The sequence below is a fragment of the Sus scrofa genome, chromosome 3 (genome assembly GCF_054392235.1).
Source record: "Sus scrofa isolate SSC_HxYL_T2T_F1_AM1 chromosome 3, Sscrofa_HxYL_maternal_Yorkshire_Landrace_v2.0, whole genome shotgun sequence".
Classification (NCBI taxonomy): Eukaryota; Metazoa; Chordata; class Mammalia; order Artiodactyla; family Suidae; genus Sus; species Sus scrofa.
In genome coordinates, this window is record NC_139385.1 from 4423959 (window position 1) to 4446589 (window position 22631).

Here is a 22631-nt window from a genome sequence, read left to right on the forward strand (position 1 = left end):
TATAAAATAAGCACAACGAGCATTAATCACATGGCAGGCACAGTCCTACACCCTTTCTTAGGATCTGGACGGGGAACCTCGAGAAGAGGTACAGATATGAGAGGGTGTGTGAGCAGTGTTTAGAAGGCACAGTCAAATGGAACTTATCAGGAGTCTTTGAGCAACAGCAACAAAAGAGCTGAATGTGGACTGGTACATTTGTTTTCAAAAGAGCTGTTAATAACAGATGGCAACCCTAGGCTTATCTAAGACTATCAACAAGACAAAACAGATGTGCTAGGTTTTAAAATATATACTTACAATCAAGAATGAAATAAGGCATCAAAGAATAAGGTTTTGGTTTTGAGTGAGGTCACTGGAAAGTAAGAATAAAAGCTATACAATACAGTTTTCAAATGAAAATAAAAAAATAAGAGGAACTATGGAGAGATCAGTCCTATAGGTCTTTTCATAGTTATCAGACATGGGAGAAAAAATGTTAGTCCCTAAGCAAGTGGAGATAAGGAATGTGAGAGGATTTACAATTTGGAAGAAATGATTTTAGGGTTAGTTTTGTCATAGTGACAGTGAAAGACTGGACACCTCAGGTAAAATGGGGATTAGAGGGTAGATGAGACTAAGATAGAGGAGGTGGGCATTTTCCAAACACTGGGGCAAGTGAAAAGCTTAACTCTCAAGAGACAAGGTACTGGGGAAGTACTATAGAGAAGGGACATAAGACCAAACTTCCCAGGAGCAAGAGAGCATGTCATCAAAACTGCTTGCTATTGTAAGATGTCTTACTTTCACTAAATTTGATGATATAAAATACTATGTCATACTTTTTCTTTCTTTTTTTCTTTTTGCCTTTTCTAGGGCCGCACCTGCAGCATATGGAGGTTCCCAGGCTAGGGGTTGAATTGGAGCTACAGCTGCCAGCCTACACCACAGCCACAGCAACGCCACATCCAAGCCACGTCTGCAACCTACACAACAGCTCACGACAATGCCAGATCCTTAACCCACTGAGCAAGGCCAGGGGTCGAGCCTGCAACCTCATGGTTCCCAGTCAGATTCATTAACCACTAAGCCACGAAGGAAACTCCAACTTTTTATTTCTCTGATGAACAATGAAGTTGTAGGTATTCTCATTTATCATGTGTGGTTTTGTTTCTAATTTGTTTTTCCTTTTCATGTTCATCTTTTCTCCATTTCTCTGTAGGGCTGTGCGACTTTTCTCAGGCATTGTTGGAGTATATTATTCAACAAACTTAACTGAATGCTCAACTCTGTCTGGCACTATCCTTGACAGTGGAAATAGAGATACGAATTTCTTAAAAAACAAAGAAAAAACCCTTTTCTGGGAGTTCCCATCATAGTCCAGTGGAAACAAATCCAACTAGGAACCATGAGGTTGAGGGTTTGATCCCTGGCTTCACTCATGGTATTACCATGAGCTGTGGTGTAGGTCGCAGACACAGCGCGGATCTCATGTTGCTGTGGGCGTGGTGTAGGCCAGCACCTGTAGCTCCGATAGGACCCCTAGCCTGGGAACCTCCATATGCCGTGGGTGTGGCCCTAAAAAGCAAAAACAAACAAACAAACAAAAAAACCCTTTTATCATAAAGCTTATATTCTTGTGGGAGGAAGCAGACATTAAAACAAATAATGTAAAATGACTTAAATTTCTATTTGAGAAAAGCCATGAATGTATTTTATACATTATACCTTTGCTGGTTTTGTGTTAAAAGTAACTTCTCACTCCATGCCATGTCTTTTGAATTATTACGGTATTTTGTAATGAATGTTCTTAATGTAATTAATCTATTTTTTCCTCAAAAACAGTATTTTTGTGCTGTTTGATAAACCCTTTCAGAAGGACTGCACATGTATGATGATACATACATATTAACACGATACATAAGATTCCCCTATTTTAATATAGTTACAAAGATATTCCACTATGCTTTCTTCTAGAAGTTTTATATACTTTTAGATTGATTTCTGTAACGGCAAAAGACGTGTTTTCCCCCACGTGCATAAATAATTTTCTCAGCAGCACTCACTGAATAGTCTCCCCTTTGCCTGCTCTCACATATGTGATTTCTCTATGTGTGGAGCTAGTCCTGGAATCTTATTTCTGATTCATTTATTTTTGTACCAATATAATACTACCATATAACTAGCACTGAATTTGAGAGGGCAAGCTCCCTGATAGTTTTTCTTAGCCTTCTAAAGGGCTTTATTTTGGGACTCTGCTAGTCCACACAAATTTTTTTAATTTTGAATCTAATGATCCTAGAACTTGAAGTCTTCATGTTTTAATTCTGTTCTCCTTTTTTAAAAATTTTCACAGTTCTTGTCGTGTCTCAGTGGTTAATGAACCTGACCAGTATCCATGAGGATGTGGGTTTGATCCCTGGCCTTGATCAGTGGGTTAAGGATCCAGTGTTGCCATGAGCTGTGGTGTAGGTCACAGACACGGCTCGGATCCCATGCTGCTGTGTCGCAGGCCAGCAGCTACAGCTCCAGTTCGACCCCTAGCCTGGGAACCTCTGTATGCTGTGCATGCGGCCCTAAAAAAAAAAAAAAAGACAAAAAAAACTTTTTTTTTGGCCATCCCACGGCATACGGAGTTCCCAGGCCAGGGATCAGATCCAAGCTGCAGCTATGACCTATGCTGCAACCACCCCAACACAGGATCCTTAACTCACTGTGCCAGGCTGGAGATCGAACCTGAGTCCTGGTACTTCAGAGGCACCGCTGATCCTGCTGAGCCACAGGGGAACTCCCATTTTAATTCTATTAAATCAATCCCCATTTTAGTTTTAGACTTAATTCTTAAACAAATCAGTACTCAAAAACAATCTTACGCTGTATTTTACCTTTTTTAGGGCTGCACTTTTTAGGGGCTGCACCTGAGGCATACGGAAGTTCCCAGGCTAGGGGTCGAATTGGAGCTACAACTGCTGGCCTATGCCACAACCACAGCAATACCAGACCTGAGCCACATCTGTGACCTGCACTGCAGCTTGCAGCAATGCCAGATCCTTTAACCCACTGAGTGAGGCCAGGGATGGAACCCACATTGTTACGGATGCTAGTCAGATTCTTAACCCAATAAGCCACAATGGGAACTCCTATTTTACTATTTCTTTTTTGTTGTTGTTGTTGTTGTTGTTGTTGCTATTTCTTGGGCCGCTCCCGCGGCATATGGAGGTTCCCAGGCTAGGGGTTGAATCGGAGCTGTAGCCACAGGCCTACGCCAGAGCCACAGCAATGCGGGATCCGAGCCGCGTCTGCAACCTACACCACAGCTCACGGCAACGCCGGATCGTTAACCCACTGAGCAAGGGCAGGGACCGAACCCGCAATCTCATGGTTCCTAGTCGGATTCGTTAACCACTGCGCCACGACGGGAACTCCCTATTTTACTATTTCTTGATTGAAGTTCATGTTCTAGAAGATTCTATAAGAATTCATGAGAATAATATTTCCCAACATGCTTACATATTCAAACTTATTTTATTGTTACTTTAACTGGGAATAATATTTTGTCTGCATACAATATTATTGGGATTTACTTTCAGTTCTTAAGGAGTTTGTAATTCTTTCTCCACTACTTTTAAAAGCACTGAATACTATTGTGGATATCTGAGATCAGCTTGATTTTTTTTTTCCTCCCTCTTAAAAATGACTTAAGTCCTGGGGATCTAATGTACAGCATGGTGTCTATAGCTAATAATATGGTATTGCATCCTTGAAAGCTGCGGCAATTAAATCTAAATCGTTCTCACCACCCTCCCCACACAAATTACCTACATTAACTACCTAAGAGGATGAATGTGTCAATATTCTTAATCTTGGTAATCATTTTACAATATATATCAAATCATGTTGTATACTTTAAATATATACAATTATATCTGTTATTCTTCAACCATGTTTGAGATGACTTAATTCTTTGGTTTTGCAGACCAAAAAGATCTTTCTTTAAAAATCTAGTAACTTCCCTAGGATATATCATGGTGGTAACAATTCTGAGTTGGTTTCCCGTGAGTTACTCTGTCCTTTTCATGCAGACTCCAGGGGCTTCCTTCATGCCAGGAAGTTTTTCTTGCAATGTATTGTTCTAGCAGGTATTTCTGGCTCTCCATTCTGGGGCCTGCATGGTGTGTGTGCTGAATCCCCCTTTCCAGTCTGCCTCATGTGCCCCCTAATTGTGCCCTGGCTTCCAGCTCCTGCTCACTTCTTGTGCTGCTCTCTCCCAGGTCCCTCACTGTGTTTTCAGCTCCTTGTGCTCCTTCCAATACTACACCTTTCACTCTTAGGTTGTTTTCTCTTCCAGTTGATTCTTGAGCACTGGAAGCTTTCAGATCATCTCCTGTGGTCTCTGTGCCTCTTTCACCTACCTCAGTGCTTCTGTATAGTTCCTTGTGCTTTTGGATCATAGGGGCAACTGCTGCATTAAGTTGTAAAATATTCAGAGTGAAATAATACTTGGTCACAATATTTCTCTCTTCTTTTTTTTTTTTTTTTTTTTTGGTCTTTTTTTTTTTTTTGTCTTTTTGTCTTTTGTTGTTGTTGTTGCTATTTCTTGGGCCGCTCCCGCGGCATATGGAGGTTCCCAGGCTAGGGGTTGAATCGGAGCTGTAGCCACCGGCCTACGCCAGAGCCACAGCAACGCGGGATCCGAGCCGCGTCTGCAACCTACACCACAGCTCACGGCAACACCGGATCATTAACCCACTGAGCAAGGGCAGGGACCGAACCCGCAACCTCATGGTTCCTAGTCGGATTCGTTAACCACTGCGCCACGATGGGAACTCCCCTCTCTTCTTTAACAGTGTTTTTAGGTGAGTGTTCTTCGCTTACTACATTTTTTTGCCTTTTCTTTATCTCTTTTTTCTTTATGAAAACATGCATCCTGCACTGCTGCTTAGGACCAAGGATTTAACACTGAATTTGATGGCCTTTTATCTCCCTCAGAAAACCTCCAGTCATTTTTACGTGCAGCCTTTTTTATCCCCCACCATCAATACTTTATGAAGCTAAGGCTTCTGTGTGGGATTCCCACCTTGAATCCCACTCCTCCTCTGGTTCTCAGAACCAAAGCAGTTGGTCCTATTTCCATTTTCGAATCAGAAATTCATTGTTTCCTTGTTTGACAAGCCTCTTTCTTGGCCTCCAGAATACTCTCTTGATTTCCAACTCTTTACGCACATGCTGTAGAGCCCGGGGTTTCAGCCTCTTTTCCTGTCTATCCACATCCACTCTCCAAAGCTCTGTCATGACTGCATACCACCTTCCAACTCACGACCCTCAGTTTAATCTGCACTCCTGCCTGTTCTCCAACTCCAGGTCTCCATGTCCAAGTGCCTCACCAATATCTAACCTTGAATAATTAATAGTCATCTCAAACCACTGGTGCTTCTCAAAGTAATTTCTTGAAAAAATTGGCCAACTGCTCCTCCCCATTTTTCCAATCTCAGTAAACACTTCCCACTCCGTCGGGTTGCTCAGACTTAACACTGTCATCCTGGCGTCCCTCCTTTCTCGCACACTCCACATCTTACCCCATAATAAATCCTACTTTCAAAACACACAGCCACATCTCACCACCATCACTTCAAATCCGAGGTACTGCAAACCTCTCTTCACGGTCGAGAGCCAAAACCACCAACACTCCCACAGTTTATGCTTTCTGTTACCGTAACTAATGTTCTACTGTGTTCAACAGACTTTACTGCTCCAGGAAACTCATGCCCAGGAAGATAAAAGTAGAAAATTGTTTTGCTGTTCATTTCAGAAGTTTCATCAAAACCCTTTAACTCACCTCTCCAATAGATACTAAGCTGCTTATTCCCCAGGACTATTCAATCCTTGTTGAATCCTTGTCCACAAACCCTAAACTATTAAATCATGATTCTTACCCAATGGTTATCTAGACCTTGCATTTAAAAATATACATTAAACCATGCCCTCGAATCTCATAAATAACCTGACTTTGTTCACGTCCCTCCAAGATGCTACCAAGACTGTCAAGGTGAGCAATAAACTCAGATTGACCTTAACAATGATGGTTGTGGGTATTTCAGGGGCCAGCATTTCACACTGTCTTGATGCTTTTATTCATGTCCACCACCCTTGCATAGAAGCAAAGAAATTATTTTAAAACATTCTTTTGCAGAAATCCATTAACAGCTATTCATCTCACCAAAACGAAGTCAAAGCTCCTCCCATGTCCTACAAGACATCCCAGGGTCCCTGGCTACCTCTCTGATATCATCTCCCACCAGTATCCCTCTCAGGTGCTCCCTGACACCACAGTGGCCTCCCTGGTTTTCTCAGAGCACTGCCAACAAACTCCTGCCAAGGAACTTTGCCCTGTGGCTGTTCCTTCTGCCTGGAACCCCAGAACCCACATGACTCACTGCCTACTTCATTATCTGCTCTAGTGCTGACTCTACCAGAAAGGTATTCTCCACCCACCTTTGACAAAAGCACCCCCATTCTCCATCTCCTGATAGCCTGCTTTAACTCTTTTCATCATTCTTGTCACCACTGGACATGTCAACTTACTCAGGTCTACCTCCTCCTGCTCACTTGTAAGCTCTAGGAGCTCAGGGACAGTGTTAGTTCATCAGCGTAATCTCAACACCAAGAATGCGTGACACAGGGTAGGGATATCCGCAGAATGAATAGTGAATGAAGGTCTAGGGGAAAACTGAAAAGAAAATAGTCCATGAAAATGGAGAGAAAATGCATACTAGGCAAGGAGAAGCCAAGAACAAAGGACAGGCAGCAGATCAAAAGCGGGTATAAGAATGGCCAACTTCCCTAGTATGTACACTATTGTATATGGATTGGATGGTCAACAGGGACCTCCTGTACAGCACAGGAAAGTCTACTCTATATTCTGTGATGGCTTAAATGTGAAAAGAATCTGAAAAAGAATGGATGTGTGTATATGAGTAAATCACTTAGTTGTACAGCAGAAATTAACATAATACTGTAAATTAACAAAACTTCAATAAAGTTTTTAAGAATGAAAAAAAAAAAAAGAATAGCTACCTTCCCTAAGTCAGGCAGAAAAGGACAGCGTTGGTATTTAAGAGTGGTGGACGCAGTGTGATTCACGTGATGCGAAGCAGGATGCTCTCTGGCCAGTTACTTCCGAAGGTCTGAGGCCCCGAAACAGAATTCCTGAGACACAGACCAAAGGTTCCAACTCCTGAACCCTCCAATCCGGGACCTCATTTCCACTGGCTTCTTTTTTTTTTTTTTCTTTTTCATCTAAAAATGCCCAACTCACCTGGACCCCTCCAGCCTGGGAATTCTCTAACAGCCACAGCTCTTCTCCTTGCTCCAGCCTGAAGATCACCTCTGTTACGGTGGTCCAGTACCCTGTGAGTGAGCGTCAGGGTAAGACTTCTGACGAGGCGCTAGACGTCAGGGCCCCTGAAGGATAAGGAAGGTGGGCTTTAAGAGTCACATGATAAAGGTGCCCATTTGAACAGTCTTGACAGAGGTGAGGACATAAACATTCTTTTGGTGCCCAGTGGAGACAATCATTTCTGACCCATGAGACTCCACCAAGGGCTCATACGTGTTGGCAGCTAAGGAAAGAAATGCACAAGAAGAGACAGGATTAAGATGGCAGAGTAGAAGGACTGGAGCACACCTTCTATCAGAAAAGCAACAAAATTACAACCAACTGCTGAACAACCTTCAACCAAATAGACTGCAAACTTTCAAAAAAGATACCCTACTCCAGAAGACAAAGAGGAGGCCACATCAAGACAGTAGGAGGGGTGATTATGCGATACAAGCAACCCCACACCTGCCGGGTGGGCAGCCCACAGACTGGAAAGTAACTGCATCACAGGGACTCACCTACGGGAGGGAAAGTTCTGATCCCCACATCAGGTCCCCATGCCTGGGGATCTGGCCTTGGGAGAAGGACCCCCCAGAAGCCCAGTGGGGCTTGTGTGCAGGAGCTCCACGGCACAGGGGGAAACAGAGACCCCATTCTTAAAAGGCGCACATAGGCTTTCATGTGCACTGGGTCCCAGGGCAAAGCAGAGACTCCATAGGAATCTGGGTTGGACCTGACTGCAGTTCTTGGAGGATCTCCTGGGAAAACATGGTGACTGGCTTGTTATGGGGGACAGATACTGGAGGCAAAGTTCTCTGGAATAATCACTAGTGTGTGTTCCTTCAGAAGTGGCCATTTTGGGAAAATCTGGCCCCGGGCATTAGCGCCGAGAAGCCCGAGGCCAAACAATAATCCAGGTGGGATCACAGCCCCATCCATCAGTAAAAATGCTGCCTAAAGACCCCCCAGGCACACAGCCACCTCTAATCTCACCCAGAGACAAAGCCCCACCCACCAGAAGGATAAGAATCAGCTCCACCTACCAGTGGGCAGGCACCAGTCACTTCCATCAGGAAGCCTACAGTAAGCCCTGTGACAACTTCAGCCAGAGGGGTGTGGTGGACATCAGAAGTAAGAGAAGCTACAACTCTATTGTCTGCAAAAACAAAAACCTATACAAAATGAAAAAGCAAAGCACTATAACTCAAAGAAAGGAGTGAGAAAAAAATCACAGAAAAACAGCTAAATGATCTGGAGATTATCAGCCTCCCGGAAAAAGACTTTAGACTGATGATAGTGAAGATGATTCAAGACATTGGAAATAAACTGGAGGCAAGGACTGATAAATTACAGCAAACACTGAGCAAAGAAATAACAAGGTTTAAGGCTTAAGCAAGCAGAGATGCAAAATACAGTAACAGAAATAAAAAATTCATTAGAAGCAACCAACGGGAGAATACAGGAGGCAGAAGAACGAATAAGCGAGGTGGAGGACAGACTAGTGGAACTTACTGATATGGAACAGAAAAGAGAAAAAAGACTGAAAAGAAATGAAGACAGTCTAAGAGAAATCTAGGACAACGTTAAACACACCAACATCCGTATTACAGGGGTTCCAGAATGAGAAGAGAGAGATAAAGGGCCAGAAAAAAAATATCTGAAGAGATAATAGCCAAAAACTTCCCTAACATGGGAAAGGAATCACTCACTCAAATCTAGGAAGCACCACAAGTATCACATAAAATAAACCCAAGGAGAAACGCCCTGAGCACACATTAATCAAACTGACCAAAATTAAAGACAAAGAGAAAATACTGAAAGCAACTAGGGAAAAGAAATAAATAACATACAAGGGAACCTTGATAATGTTATCAGCAGATTTTTCATCAGAAACTCTGCAGGTCAGAAGCGGGTGGCACGATATACTTAAAGTGATGAAAGGAAAAAAACCTCAAACCAAGATTACTCTACCCAACAAAGCTTTCATTCAGATTTAAAGGAGAAATCAAAAGCTTTACAGATAAACAAAAGCTAAGAGAATTCAGCAACACTGAACCAGTTACAACAAATACTAAAGGAACTTCTCTAGGCAGAAGAGAAAAGGCAAAACTAAAAACAAAAATACTACAAATGACAAGGTGTGCCAGGAAAGGAAAAATACAGTAAAGGTAGGAAATCATCCATGCACAAATATGCTACCAAAATCAGAAATCGTGAGAAGAGGAGGGTACTAATGCAGGACACTGGAGATGCACTTGCAATTAGGAGACCAACAACTTAAAACAATCTCGTATATATATATATAGACTCCTATATTGAAACTTCAGGGGAGTTCCCGTCGTGGTGCAGTGGTTAATGAATCCAACTAGGAACCATGAGGTTGCAGGTTCAATCCCTGGCCTTGCTCAGTGGGTTGAGGATCTGGGCGTTGTAGTGAGCTGTGGTGTAGGTGACAGACACGGCTCGGATCCCGTGTTGCTGTGGCTCTGGCATAGGCCAGTGGCTATGGCTCCGATTAGACCCCTAGCCTGGGAATTTCCATATGCCGAGGGAGCGGCCCTAGAAAAGGCAAAAAGACAAAAAACGAAAACAAAAACAAAAAAAAAAACTTCAGGGTAACTGTCAACCAAGAATCTACAATAGATACACACAAATAAGAAAAAGCAACTCAAATACAATAATAAAGATAGTCATCAAACCACAAGAAGAGAGAACAAGAAGGGAAGAAAAAAGAGCAACAAAAACGAATCCAGGAGTTCCCATCATGGCGCAGTGATTAACGAATCCGACTAGGAACCATGAGGTTGCGGGTTCGGTCCCTGGCCTTGCTCAGTGGGTTAAGGATCCGGCGTTGCCGTGAGCTGTGGTGTAGGTTGCAGATGCGGCTCGGATCCCGAGTTGCTGTGGCTCTGACGTAGGCCAGTGGCTACAGCTCCGATTCAACCCCTAGCCTGGGAACCTCCATATGCTGCAGGAGCGGCCCAAAGAAATGGCAAAAAAAAAGACAAAAAAAAAAAAAAAAGAATCCAAAACACTTAATAAAATGGCAATAAGAACACATATACCAATAATTACCTTAAATGTAGATGGACTAAATGCCCCAACCAAAAGACTGGCTGAATGGATACAAAAACAAGACCCATATATATGCTGTCTTCAAGAGACCCACTTCACTTCTAGGGACACATACAAAGTCAAAGTAAGAGGATGGAAGAAAATATTTCATGCAAACGGGGATCAAAAGAAAGCTGGAGTAGCAATACTCATATCAGACAAAATAGACCTTAAAGTGAAGAATATTTTAAGGGACAAAGAAGGACATTACATAATGATCAAAGGATCAATCCAAGAAGATGATATAACAATTTTAAATATCTATGCACCCAACACAGGTTCACCACAATATATAAGGCAACTGCTAACGACCTTAAAAGGAAAAATCGACAATAACGCAATCATAGTGGGAGACTTTAACACCCCACTTACAGCAATGGACAGATCAACCAGACAGAAAATCAACAAGGAAACACAGGCCCTAAATGAAGTATTAGACCAAATGGACTTAATAGATATTTACAGAACATTCCGTCCAAAAGCAGCACAATACACATTTTTCTAAAGTACACATGGAACGTTCTCTAGGACTGGTCACATTCAGGGCCACAAATCAAGCCTTGGTAACTTTAAGAAAATCAAAATCATATCAAGCATCTTTTCTGACTACAACGCTATGCAACTAGAAATCAACAAGAAAAAAACTTCAAAAAAACAAAAAACAAAACAAAAAAACACCAACACGTGGAGACTAAACAACATGCTATTAACAACCAATGGATCACTGAAGAAATCAAAGAGGAAATTAAAAAATACCTAGAAGCAAATGACAACAAAGACACAACACTCCAAAACCTAGGGGATGCAGCAAAAGCAGTTCTAAGAGCGAAGTTTATAGTAATACAAGGCCACCTCAGGAAACAAGAAAAAGCTCAAATAAACAACCTTACTTTACAGCTAAAGCAGCTAGAGAGAGAACAGACAAGACCTGAAGTTAGCAGAAAGAAAGAAATCATAAAGATCAGAGCAGAAATAAATGAAATAGAAACAAAGAAAAACAGAAAAAAGATCAATAAAACTAAAAGCTGGTTCTTTGAAAAGAGCAACAAAATTGAAAAACCCTTAACCAGACTTATCAAGAAAAAAAACAAAGAGGACTCAAATCAGCAAAATTAGAAATGAAAAAGGAGAAGTTACAACAGACGTCACAGAAATATAAAGGATCATAAGAGAGTACTACATGCAACTGTATGCCAAAAAAACCTAGAAGAAATGGACAAATTCTTAGAAAAGTACAATCTTCCAAGACTAAACCAAGATGAAATAGAAAAGATGAATGGACCCATCACAAGAACTGAAATTGAAACTGTGATTAAAAAACTTCCAACAAACCAAAGTCCAGGACCAGACAGCTTCACCAGTGAATTCTATCAAACATTTATCCTTCAGAAAGTTTTCCCAAAAAATTGCAGAGGAAAGAACACTCCAAAACTCATTCTATGAGGCCATCATCACCCTGGTACCAAAACCAGACAAAGATTCCACAAAAAAAGAAAATCACAGGCCAGTATTACTGATGAACACAGGTGCAAAAATCCTCAACAAAATACTAGCAAACTGAATCCAACAATACAGTAAAAGGATTGTACATCATAATCAAGTGGGATTTATCCCAGGGACGCAAGGATTCTTCAATATCCACCAATCAATCACTGTGATACAGACTGAACATTAACATTAACAACCTGAAGAATAAAAACCATTGGAGTTGCCACCATGGCACAGCAGAAATGAATCCAACTAGGAGCCATGAGGTTGCAGGTTTGATCCCTGGCCTCACTCAGTGGGTTAAGGATCCAGTGTTGCCGTGAGATTAGTATAGGTCACAGATGCAACTCGGATCTGTGTTGCTGTGGCTGCGGCGTAGGCCGGCAGCAACAGCTCTGATTAGACCCCTAGCCTGGGAACCTCCATATGTCATGGGTGCAGCCCTAGAAAGACAAAAGACAAAAAACAAACAAACAAACATATGATCCTCTCAATAGATGCAGAAAAAGCCTTTGACAAAATCCAACACCTATTTCTAATAAAAACCCTCCAGAAAGTGGGCATAGAGGGAACCTACCTCAACATAATAAAGGCCATATATGACAAACCCAGGGCTAACGTCATTCTCAATGGTGAAAAGCTGAAAGAATTCCTACTGACATCAGGAACAAGACAAGGATGTCCACTCTCACCACTACTATTCAACAGTTTTGGAAGTCCTAGCCATGGCAATCAGAGAAGAAATAAGAGGAGTCCAAATTGGAAAGGAAGAAATAAAACCACCACTATTTGCAGATGACATGATACTATACCTAGAAAATCCTAAAGATGCTACCAGAACACTGTTAGAGCTTATCAACGAATTTGGCAAAGCCACAGGATACAAAATAAACAGAAATCGATAGTATTTCTATATACTAACAACAAAAGATCAGAAAGAGATATTAGGGAAACAATTCCTTTTACCATCAAACCAAAAACAATAAAATACTTAGGAATAAACCTATGTAAAAATACCAAAGATCTGTACTCTGAAAACTATAAGATGCCGATGAAAGAAATCAAAGACAAAACAAACAGATGGAAAGACATACCATGCTCTTGGATTGGAAGAATCAATATTATCAAAATGACTATACTACCCAAGGCAATCTACAGATTCAATGCAATCCCTATCAAATTACCACGGACATTTTCCACAGAACTAGAACAATATATTTTAAAGTTTGTCTGGAAGCACAAAAGACCCAGAATAGCCAAAGCAATTCTGAGAAAGAAAAATGGAGCTGGAATCAGGCTCCCTGACTTCAGGCTATACTACAAAGCTGCAATCATTAAAACCATATGGCACTGGCACAAAGACAGAAGAATAGATCAGTGCAACAGGATAGCATGCCCAGAATTAAACCCATGCACCTACAGTCAACTAATCTATGACAAAGGAGGCAAGAATATACAATGGAGAAGACAGTCCCTTCAATAAGTGGTACTGGGAAATCTGGACAGCTACATGTAAAAGAATGAAATTAGAACATTTCCAAACACCTTACACAAAAATAAACTCAAAATGGGTAATATAAATATAAGACCAGATACTATAAAACTCTTAGAGGAAAACACAGGCCAAACACTCTCTGACATAAACCACAGCAGTATCTTCTCAGATCTGCCTCCTAGAGTAATGACAATAAAAACAAAAATAAACAAACGAGACATAGAAGTTTTTGCACAGCAAAGGAAATCATAAACAAAACAAAAAGACAACCCAGAGAATGGGAGGAAATATTTGCAAATGAAGCGACTGACAAGGGATTAATCTCCAAAATATACAAACACCTCCTGCAGCTCAGTACCAAAAAAAACAAACCTCATCAAAAAATGGGCAGAAGATCTAAACAAACAGTTCTCCAAAGAAGACATACAGATGGCCAAAAAACACATGAAAAGATGTTTAACATCACTCATTATTAGAGAAATGCAAACTAAAACCACCATGAGGTACCACCTTACACCAGCCGGAAGGGCCATCATCAGAAGGTCTACAAACAATAAATGATGGAGAGGGTGTGGAGAAAAGGCAACACTATTACACTGTTGGTGGGAACAAAAATTGGTGCAACCACTGTGGAAAACAGTATGGAGGTCCCTCATAAAACTAAAAATAGAATTACCATTTGATCCAGCAGTCCCACTCCCGGATATCTATCCAGAAAAAAACATAACCTGAAAAGACACATGTACTCCTACCTTCATTGCAGCACTATATACAATAGCCAAGACATGGAAACAACCTAAATGTCCATCAACAGAGGAGCTGATAAAGAAGATGTGGTACATAGACACAAGAGAATATTATTCAGCCATTAAAAGGGAAAAAAAATAATGGCATGTGCAGCAACATGGATGGACCTAGAAATTATCAGGCCAAGTAAAGTTAGTTAGTGAGACACCAACATCATATGCTCTCACTTACATCTGGAATCTAAAAAAAGGACATGATGAACTTCTTTGCAGAACAGATACTCAGACTTTGAAAAACTTATGGTTTCCAAATGAGACAGGTGGGGGCGTGGGGGCATGCACTGGGGGTTTGGGATGGAAATATGCTATAAAATTGGTTGTGACGATCATTGTGCAACTATAAATGTATTAAGATTCATTGAGTAAATTTAAAAAAAAAAGAAATGCACACTGTGAGGTGCTACACAGGAAAAACTCCTCACTCACGGAGACCAGGTGGCTGTGGTTTTCCAGCATCATGTCCCGGTATAGGATCCTCTGCATACAACTCCACTGTAGCCACTCATCCTGGGTGAAGTCCACAGTCACATCCTGGAATGACCCAGATCCCGGACCAGCACACTTCTATTTACCCCAAAGAGATCAGTACTGGGTGACATGAGAGATGCAGGAGACCATTCTTAACATGTTTGTTCTGGGAGTTTACCATACATGTTATCCAGGCTGCCTATTACGTATTTCGTTTTGTGGTTTACTTTGTGGGATAAAGTGATGCTGGGATAGGAAAATCCAGACGTATACTAACTTATTAATTCAAACAAAAATATTAAACCTTAAGTTCCCACCATGCGTCTGAAACCGGCCTAGCCTGCCAAGAAGACTCTACTACATCAATCCTTTTTATTTGGCCCTTAAGGAACTTAAATCTTGAGAAGGAGACAAATCTTATCTATGAACATTTCCCCTGTAGTGAGGTATCACTAGAGCAAGGCTAGGGTCAATGTCGCATATGGTAGAAAATCTGATTCTATTTCGTATTTCCGGGTCAGTCTTCACTGAATAGTTGATCTTCATGAATGCAGGGCCAGCACATACGTAAAGTCAGAGGCTTGAAAAACAACAGGATGACAGGAACAGGGCAGGGCCACAAGAGGATGCAGAGCTACGAAAGTGTCCAAACACCTTGTGGAGTAATTCTGGACTCACTGCTCTATGGGAGTGGCTCCTAAAAACTTCATCACCACCCTGGCAGTGCTGTCTTGTGCACCCCGCAGTTAATTCACTTTAATAAGTAATACATACATTCTGCTGACCTACACGGTCAGCTTGGTTTCTCTCTCTTCTTTCTTGTTAAAAGTTAAATGTAAACGACCTGTTGTTTTCTCCCCAGTGGAGAAGAAAGCACTGGGGTATCTTGCGCCTCCACAGGTGAAAGGTGTGACCGCTGAGGACAATAAGGAGCCTGTGCAGACATGACACCATTGCTGCTGTAGCCGTAATGCTGACATTAAACAAGAAAGATTTCAAATCAACAACCAAATGTCACAACTTAATAAACTAGAAAAAGAACAAATTAAACCCAAACCGAGCAGAAGGAAGGATGTAATAAAGAAGTAAACAAAATAAATAAGACCAGAGAAAATTAAACTAAAATCCAATTTTTAAAAAAGACGAATAAAATTTCTGAAATAAAAAGGATTATAGGAGAGTACTGTGAACAACTCTGTATCAATAAGCTGGATCACCAAGATGAAATGGAAAAATTCTGAGAAGCACATGACACACTCAAGACTAAATCATGAAGAAAAGAGGCAATCTGAAAACGCCTATAACTAGTATGGAAATTGGATTGACAATAAAAAATATCATGACAAAAGTCCTGGACCTGATGGTTTCACTGCTTCATTTTACCAAACACTCAAAGAGTCAATACAAATCCTTCTCAAACTTTTCTAAAAAACTAAAGAGGAGTTCCCTGGTGGCCTAGCAGTTAAGGATCCAGCATTGTCATTGCTATGGGCCTTCAATCCCTAGCCTGGGAACTTCTGCATGCCACAGGCATGGCCAAAGGGGGAAAACATCCTAAAAATGAGCTAACCCTTCCTAACTCATTCTGTGAGGCCAGCATCACCCTTATACTAAAGCCAGACAAAGACGGTACAAGAAAACTACAGAGCAGTATCCTTTACAGTACTACAAAGCTACAGGACTCAAAACAGCATGGTACCGGCTTGAAGACAAACAGCCAATGGAACAGAGAGCCCAGAAATAAACCCTCACATGTACAGTCAAATGGTTTCTGACAAGGGTGTCAAGACCGTTCAGCAAGGAAAGGACAGTCTTTTCAGCAAATGGGGCTGGGGATACTGAATATCCACATGCAAAAGAATGAAGCCAGATCTTCACTCAGGCGCCCCTGCTCCAATTAACTCAAAATGGATCAAAGACCTAAATGTAAGACTTAAAACTATAAAACTTTTGTAAGAAAGCAGGGAAAAGCTTCATAACACTGGATCTGGCTACAATTTCTGGAATGTAATACCAAAGACACAGGTAACAAAGAAAAAAAACTGGACTTCCTAAAAATTAGAATTGCTGTACATCAAAAGCCAAATCAGAATTTCTACTGTGGCTCAGCAAGTTAAGAACCTGACATGTGTCCATGAGGATTCAGGTTAGATCCCTGGCCTTGATCAGGGGGTCAAGGATCTGCTGTTGCTGCAAACTGCAGTGTAGGTCGCAAATGCGGCTTGACTCCCATGTTGCTGTGACACAGGCTGGCAGCTACAGCTCCAATTCAACCCCTAGTTCAGGAATTTGCATATGCTACAGGTGCAGCCATAAAAAGAAAAAGACACTATCAACAGAGTAAAAGTGCAACCCCCAGAATGGAAGAAGATACTTGCAAATCATATGTCTGGGAGGAGATTAATAACCAGAATATATAAAGAACTCTTAAAACTAAACAACAAAAATAACTCCCAAATATCCAATTCAAAATGGGCCAAGGACTTGAAGCCTTGCTCCAAATAAAACACACAAATGGCCAATAAATACATGAAGAGATGTTCATTACAGGAAGGCAGATTAAAACTACAATGAAATACCACCTCACACACATTAGGATGGTTACCATGGGAAAAAACCCATCACCACCACAAAATAACAAGTGCTGGAGAGAATACAGACAAAGAGCAAGTCTTTTTTTTTTTTTTTTTTTTTTTTTTTTTTTTGTCTTTTTGCCATTTCTTGGGCCGCTCCTTGGGCTCATGGAGGTTCCCGGACTGGGGTGCAATCAGAGCTGTAGCCGCCGACCTACACCACAGCCACAGCAACATGGGATCCAAGCCGCATCTGCGACCGACACCACAGCTCACAGCAACGCCGGATCCTTAACCCACGGAGCAAGGCCAGGGATCGAACCCGCAACCTCGTGGTTCCTAGTTGGATTTGTTAACCACTGAACCACGATGGGAACTCCGAGAAAGGGCAAATCCTGTGCACTGCTGGTAGGAATGTGAAATGGAACAGCTGCTAATGGCAGTTCCTTAAAAAATTAAAAATAGGAGTCCCTGCTGTGGTGCAACAGGATTGGCAGCATCTCTGGAGTGCTGGGATACAGATTCGATCCCTGGTCCAGCATAGTGGGTTAAGGATCCAGTCTTGCCACAACAGGATATAGGCTGCGACTGTGGCTGGGATCTGATCCCAGTCCCAGGACTCTCTATGCTGAGGGGTGGCCAAACAAGGAAAAATACATTTAAAAACAGAACTGTCACATGACCAAGCAGTTCCACTTTCGGGTAAATACCCAGAAGAAGTGAATGTAGGATCTTTTTTTTTTTTTTTTTGTCTTTTTGTCTTTTTGCTATTTCTTTGTCTTTTTGTTGTTGTTGTTGTTGTTGCCATTTCTTGGGCCGCTCCCGCGGCATATGGAGGTTCCCAGGCTAGGGGTCGAATCGGAGCTGTAGCCACCGGCCTACGCCAGAGCCACAGCAACGCGGGATCTGAGCCGCATCTGCAACCTACACCACAGCTCACGGCAACGCCGGATCGTTAACCCACTGAGCAAGGGCAGGGACCGAACCCGCAACCTCATGGTTCCTAGTCGGATTGGTTAACCACTGCGCCACGACGGGAACTCCTGAATGTAGGATCTTAAAGAAAGACCTGTACACCCATGTTCGTAGCAGCATTATTCACAGTAGCTAAAATGTAAAAGCAGCCCAAGTGTGTTCACTGATAAACAAGTAAGCAAAACATATGTATATACAACAGAATATTATTCCGCCATAAAAAGGAAGGGATTTTCACATATGGTACAAGGATGAGGCCAAAGGACACTGGGCTAAGTGAAATAAAACAAGCACAAAAGGACAAATAATTTGTGACACTACTTATATGAAGTACTTAGAACAGTTAAAATAACAGACATAGAATATAATGATGGGTGTCAGGGCTAGGGGAAGGAAGGAATGGAAAGTTATTGTTTATTTGGCAGAGTTTCATTTTGACAGGATAAATATGGTGGTGATAGTTGCACAATGTAAGTGTATTTATTTAATACCACTGAACACTTAAGATGGGTAAAGCGATAAAATTTTATATGTATATGTCACCACAATACAAAAAACTGGGGAGAAAACTGCACTAAAGAATGGAAACTTGGGAGTTCACATCGTGGCTCAGCAGTAACAAACCGGATTAGTATCCATGAGGATGCGGGTTTGAGCCCTGGCCTGGCTCAGTGGGTTAACGATCTGGGGTTGCAGAGAGCTGCTGTGTAGGTTGACATCGTGGCTCGCTGGAGCTGGCAGTTGCAGCTCCAATTTGACCCCAAGCCTGGGAACTTCCATATGCCAAGGATGCAGATTTAAAAAGACAAAAAAAAAAAAAAAGAAAGAAAGAAAAAAGAATGAAAACTTGGAGTTGCACTGTGGTGCAATGGAAACAAATCCAACTAGTATCCGTGAGGATGCGGGTTCAATCCCAGGCCTCGCTCAGTGGGTCAGGGATCCGGTATTGCTGTGAGCTATAGTGTAGGTCAGCAACTGTAGCTCCGATTCGACCCCTAGCCTGGGAACTTCCATATGCCCCACCTGCAGCCCTAAAAATCAAAAACAAAACCAAAAAAGAATGAAAACTTCTCCCCACCATGTACAAAGATACAGAAAGACACGCCATGGTAATACTAACCAAAGGCAAGAGTGGGAGTTCCCCTGGTGGCGCAGTGGAAACGAATCCGACTGGCATCCATGAGGATGCAGTGTGGATCCTGGGCCTCACTCAGTGGATTAAGGATACGGCTTTGTTGAGAGCTGTGGTGTAGGTCGCAGACATGGCTCAGACCTGGCATTGCTGTGGCTGTGGTGTCGGCCGGCAGCCACAGCTCTTGATTTGACCCCTAGCCTGGGAACCTCCGTATGCCGCAGGTGTGGCCCTAAAGACAAAAAAAAAAAAAAACAACCAAAAAACTGGAGTGGAGTGCCTATATTATTTTTAGATACAGCAGACTTCAAAGTAAGAAAAGCTACCAAGGATAAAGAGAATCATTCATGATGATAAAGAGGTCCTGTCTCCAAGAGCAGATAACAATCCTTAATGTGCACCTAACAACAAAGTGTCAAATCCATCAGGCAAAAAGTGAGAGACGTAGAAGGAGGAGCAGGGGAATCCACTGCTGGAGACCTCAACGTCCCTGCATCAGAAACGGCTGCCAGCAAAGCAGTAAGACACAGAGGGAAACCTCATTTTACTGTGCTTGGCAGATACTGCGTTTTTGTTTTCAGTAACTGAAGGTTTGTGGCAACAGTATATTGAGCAAGTCTATGAGCACAATTTTCTCAGGAGCATCATTTTTCAAAATAAAGTATGTGCATTTTTAAGGCATGATGCTACCGCACACCTAGCAGACTACAGTACAGTGTCAACATAATTTTTACATACAATTGAAAACCAAAACATTTGCTGACCTATTTTACTGTGATGTTTGCTTTGCTAGGGTTGGTCTGGAACCAGCCCACGCTGTCTGTTCGGGTTGGCTGTAGATGAAGTCCACCATCCATCAACGGGTTCTAACTGACATCTACAGGTGGCTTCATCCAACAAAAGCAGAATACACATTCTGCTCAAATTCAAACGGAGTAGTCACCAAGATGGACCATATTCTGGGCCATAAAACACACCTTAATATATTTAAACGGACAGAAATCATACAATGTCTAACCTTTACCACCACAATGAAATTAAGCAAAAATCTACAGCAGAAAAGATACTGAAAAACTCTGAAATACATGAAGATAAACAACACATGCCTAAATAACACATAGGTAAAAGGAGAAATTTCAAAAGAAATCTTAAAATATTTTGAACTGGAGTTCCCGTCGTGGCGCAGTGGTTAACGAATCCGACTAGGAACCATGAGGTTGCGGGTTCGGTCCCTGCCCTTGCTCAGTGGGTTAACGATCTGGTGTTGCCGTGAGCTGTGGTGTAGGTTGCAGACGCGGCTCAGATCCCGTGTTGCTGCGCCTCTGGTGTAGGCCGGTGGCTACAGCTCCGATTCGACCCCTAGCCTGGGAACCTCCATATGCCGTGGGAGCGGCCCTAAAAAATAGCAGAAAGACCAAAAAAAAAAAATTTTTTTTTGAACTAAGTGAAAATGAAAACACAGTTTATTGTGGAATGCAGGAAAAGCAGAACTTGGCAACTGAGAGCACTGCATGCATACATTAGGGAAACAAAGATCCAACATCAATCACCTAAGACTTCACTTTAAGAAACTAGACAAAGAAGTGAGTTCCCATTGTGGCTCAGTGGTAACAAACCCAACTAGCATCCACGAAGTACGTTTAAAACGTACATCCACACAGAAACCTGCTCATGGACACTTACGGCAGCTTTATTCTCAACTCCCAAGACTTCGAAGCGACCGAGGTATTCTTCGGTAGGTGAGTGGATACACTGTGGTTCAGACAGACAGTGGAGTATTACTCAGCACTAAAATGAAGTGGGCTATCAAGCCATGAAGAAATCTTAAATGAGTATTACTAAGTGAGAAAAAAAGCCAATCTGAAAAAGCACACGCTGTATGATTCCAACCCTACGACACTCTGGAAAAGGCAAAACAATGGAGACAGTGCAGTGGTTGGGAGGCGAGGGAAGAAGGGATAAACAGGTGGGGCCCGAAGGATTCTTAAGTGCAGTGAAAATACACCGTACGGTCCTCTAACGGCAGAGCCAAGTCCTCACCCATTCATCACAACCCACAGAATGTACACGACGGAGACGGACCCCTAGGGTCAACTATGGATTTGGGGTGACGATGGTGTGGGTACAGGTTCACCCCCCGTAACAAATGCTGCAGTCTGGTGGCAGTGCTGGTAACGGGGAAGGTTGCAGGGGTGTGGGGGCAGGGGGCATATGGGAAATCTCTGTACCTGCAGCTCCATTTTGCTGTAAACCTAACACTGGCCAAACAAAAACAACTTCTTACAGGGAGGCCCCTGGTGGCCCAGTGATTAAGGATCTGGCATTGTCCCTGCTGTGATTCCGGTCACTGCTGTGGTGCAAGTTCAAGCTTTGGCCCGGGAACTTCCACATGCCACAGGCACAGCCCAAAAAAAAAAAAAACCTCTCCACCTTGCATGATCCACAGCAGCATTCAGAGTAGAGAGGAGACACCATTCTCCTGGATAGCCCTGCTCTGTGTTCAGGTAGGACGGGCATCCAGGAAGAGCCGAGTCCGGCTCCCAAGCCCACTGCTGGCTCAGTCAGCCACGGACACCTGAGGAGCACCTGCCAGGATCCAGGCACAGGGAGAGGAGCCCACAGTACAGGGAAGAACACAGCGAGCATCTGGGATCCAAAGGGTTAATGGCCTGGTTGTCGACATAGACACAAACCGGTCATGTCCACACAAGGGGCAAGTGCACTGACAGGGACAGCATGGAGCAAGGGGTGGGGGGGGGGAGCGCAGTTAATGGAGAGGGGGACGAAGAAAGAGAAGGGCTTCCTGGACGAGATTCCCCCACAAGGCAGCTCCTGAGGGATGAACCGGAGGCTCAGGTAAGGAATGGACCCACAGCACAGGGTCGGGAATGGAACGCACAGCCTGTGGTCACAGGATGTGTTTAGGAAGCCATGCCAGGTTTGTCATCCCTGCAGAACACCCTTACATGTTTGGTTTTTTGCTTTTCTCCTTAAAACAGTGTTTATTCATTTTAAGTAAGAGTAAGCATAGGTGATGAGAACCAGCTTGGTGACAGAGCGTCTCCAGGGTGATGTGGGGTTCAGCACCTGTTATGTCTCACTTGCTGGGAAGAGGATTCTTTGCTGTGAGGGCAAGGCTGGAACCAGGCTGCCTGTACCCCCACTCAGGCACAGGACTTGGGCAAAGTCTCAACAGAGGTAGTTTTTACTTTTATAACCACAA

The 22631-nt window shown here is 42.6% G+C and overlaps 1 long non-coding RNA gene across 6 annotated transcripts in view; it reads right to left on the minus strand.

Annotated features, from left to right (window-relative positions):
• LOC102160627 (uncharacterized) overlaps window positions 1-22631 on the minus strand; it is a 55496-nt gene that overhangs the window by 17079 nt on the left and 15786 nt on the right. For 2 of the 6 annotated variants that reach the window (XR_014839997.1, XR_014839996.1), the window contains exons 5-6: window positions 7295-7440; window positions 4503-7185 (exon numbers count right to left, since the gene is read on the minus strand). This is a non-coding gene — a long non-coding RNA (uncharacterized LOC102160627). Of the gene's footprint in view, window positions 1-4502; window positions 7186-7294; window positions 7441-8400; window positions 8530-22631 lie in introns of those variants that run through there. The other 4 variants (XR_014839994.1, XR_014839993.1, XR_014839998.1 and 1 more) reach the window with 3 other exon arrangements.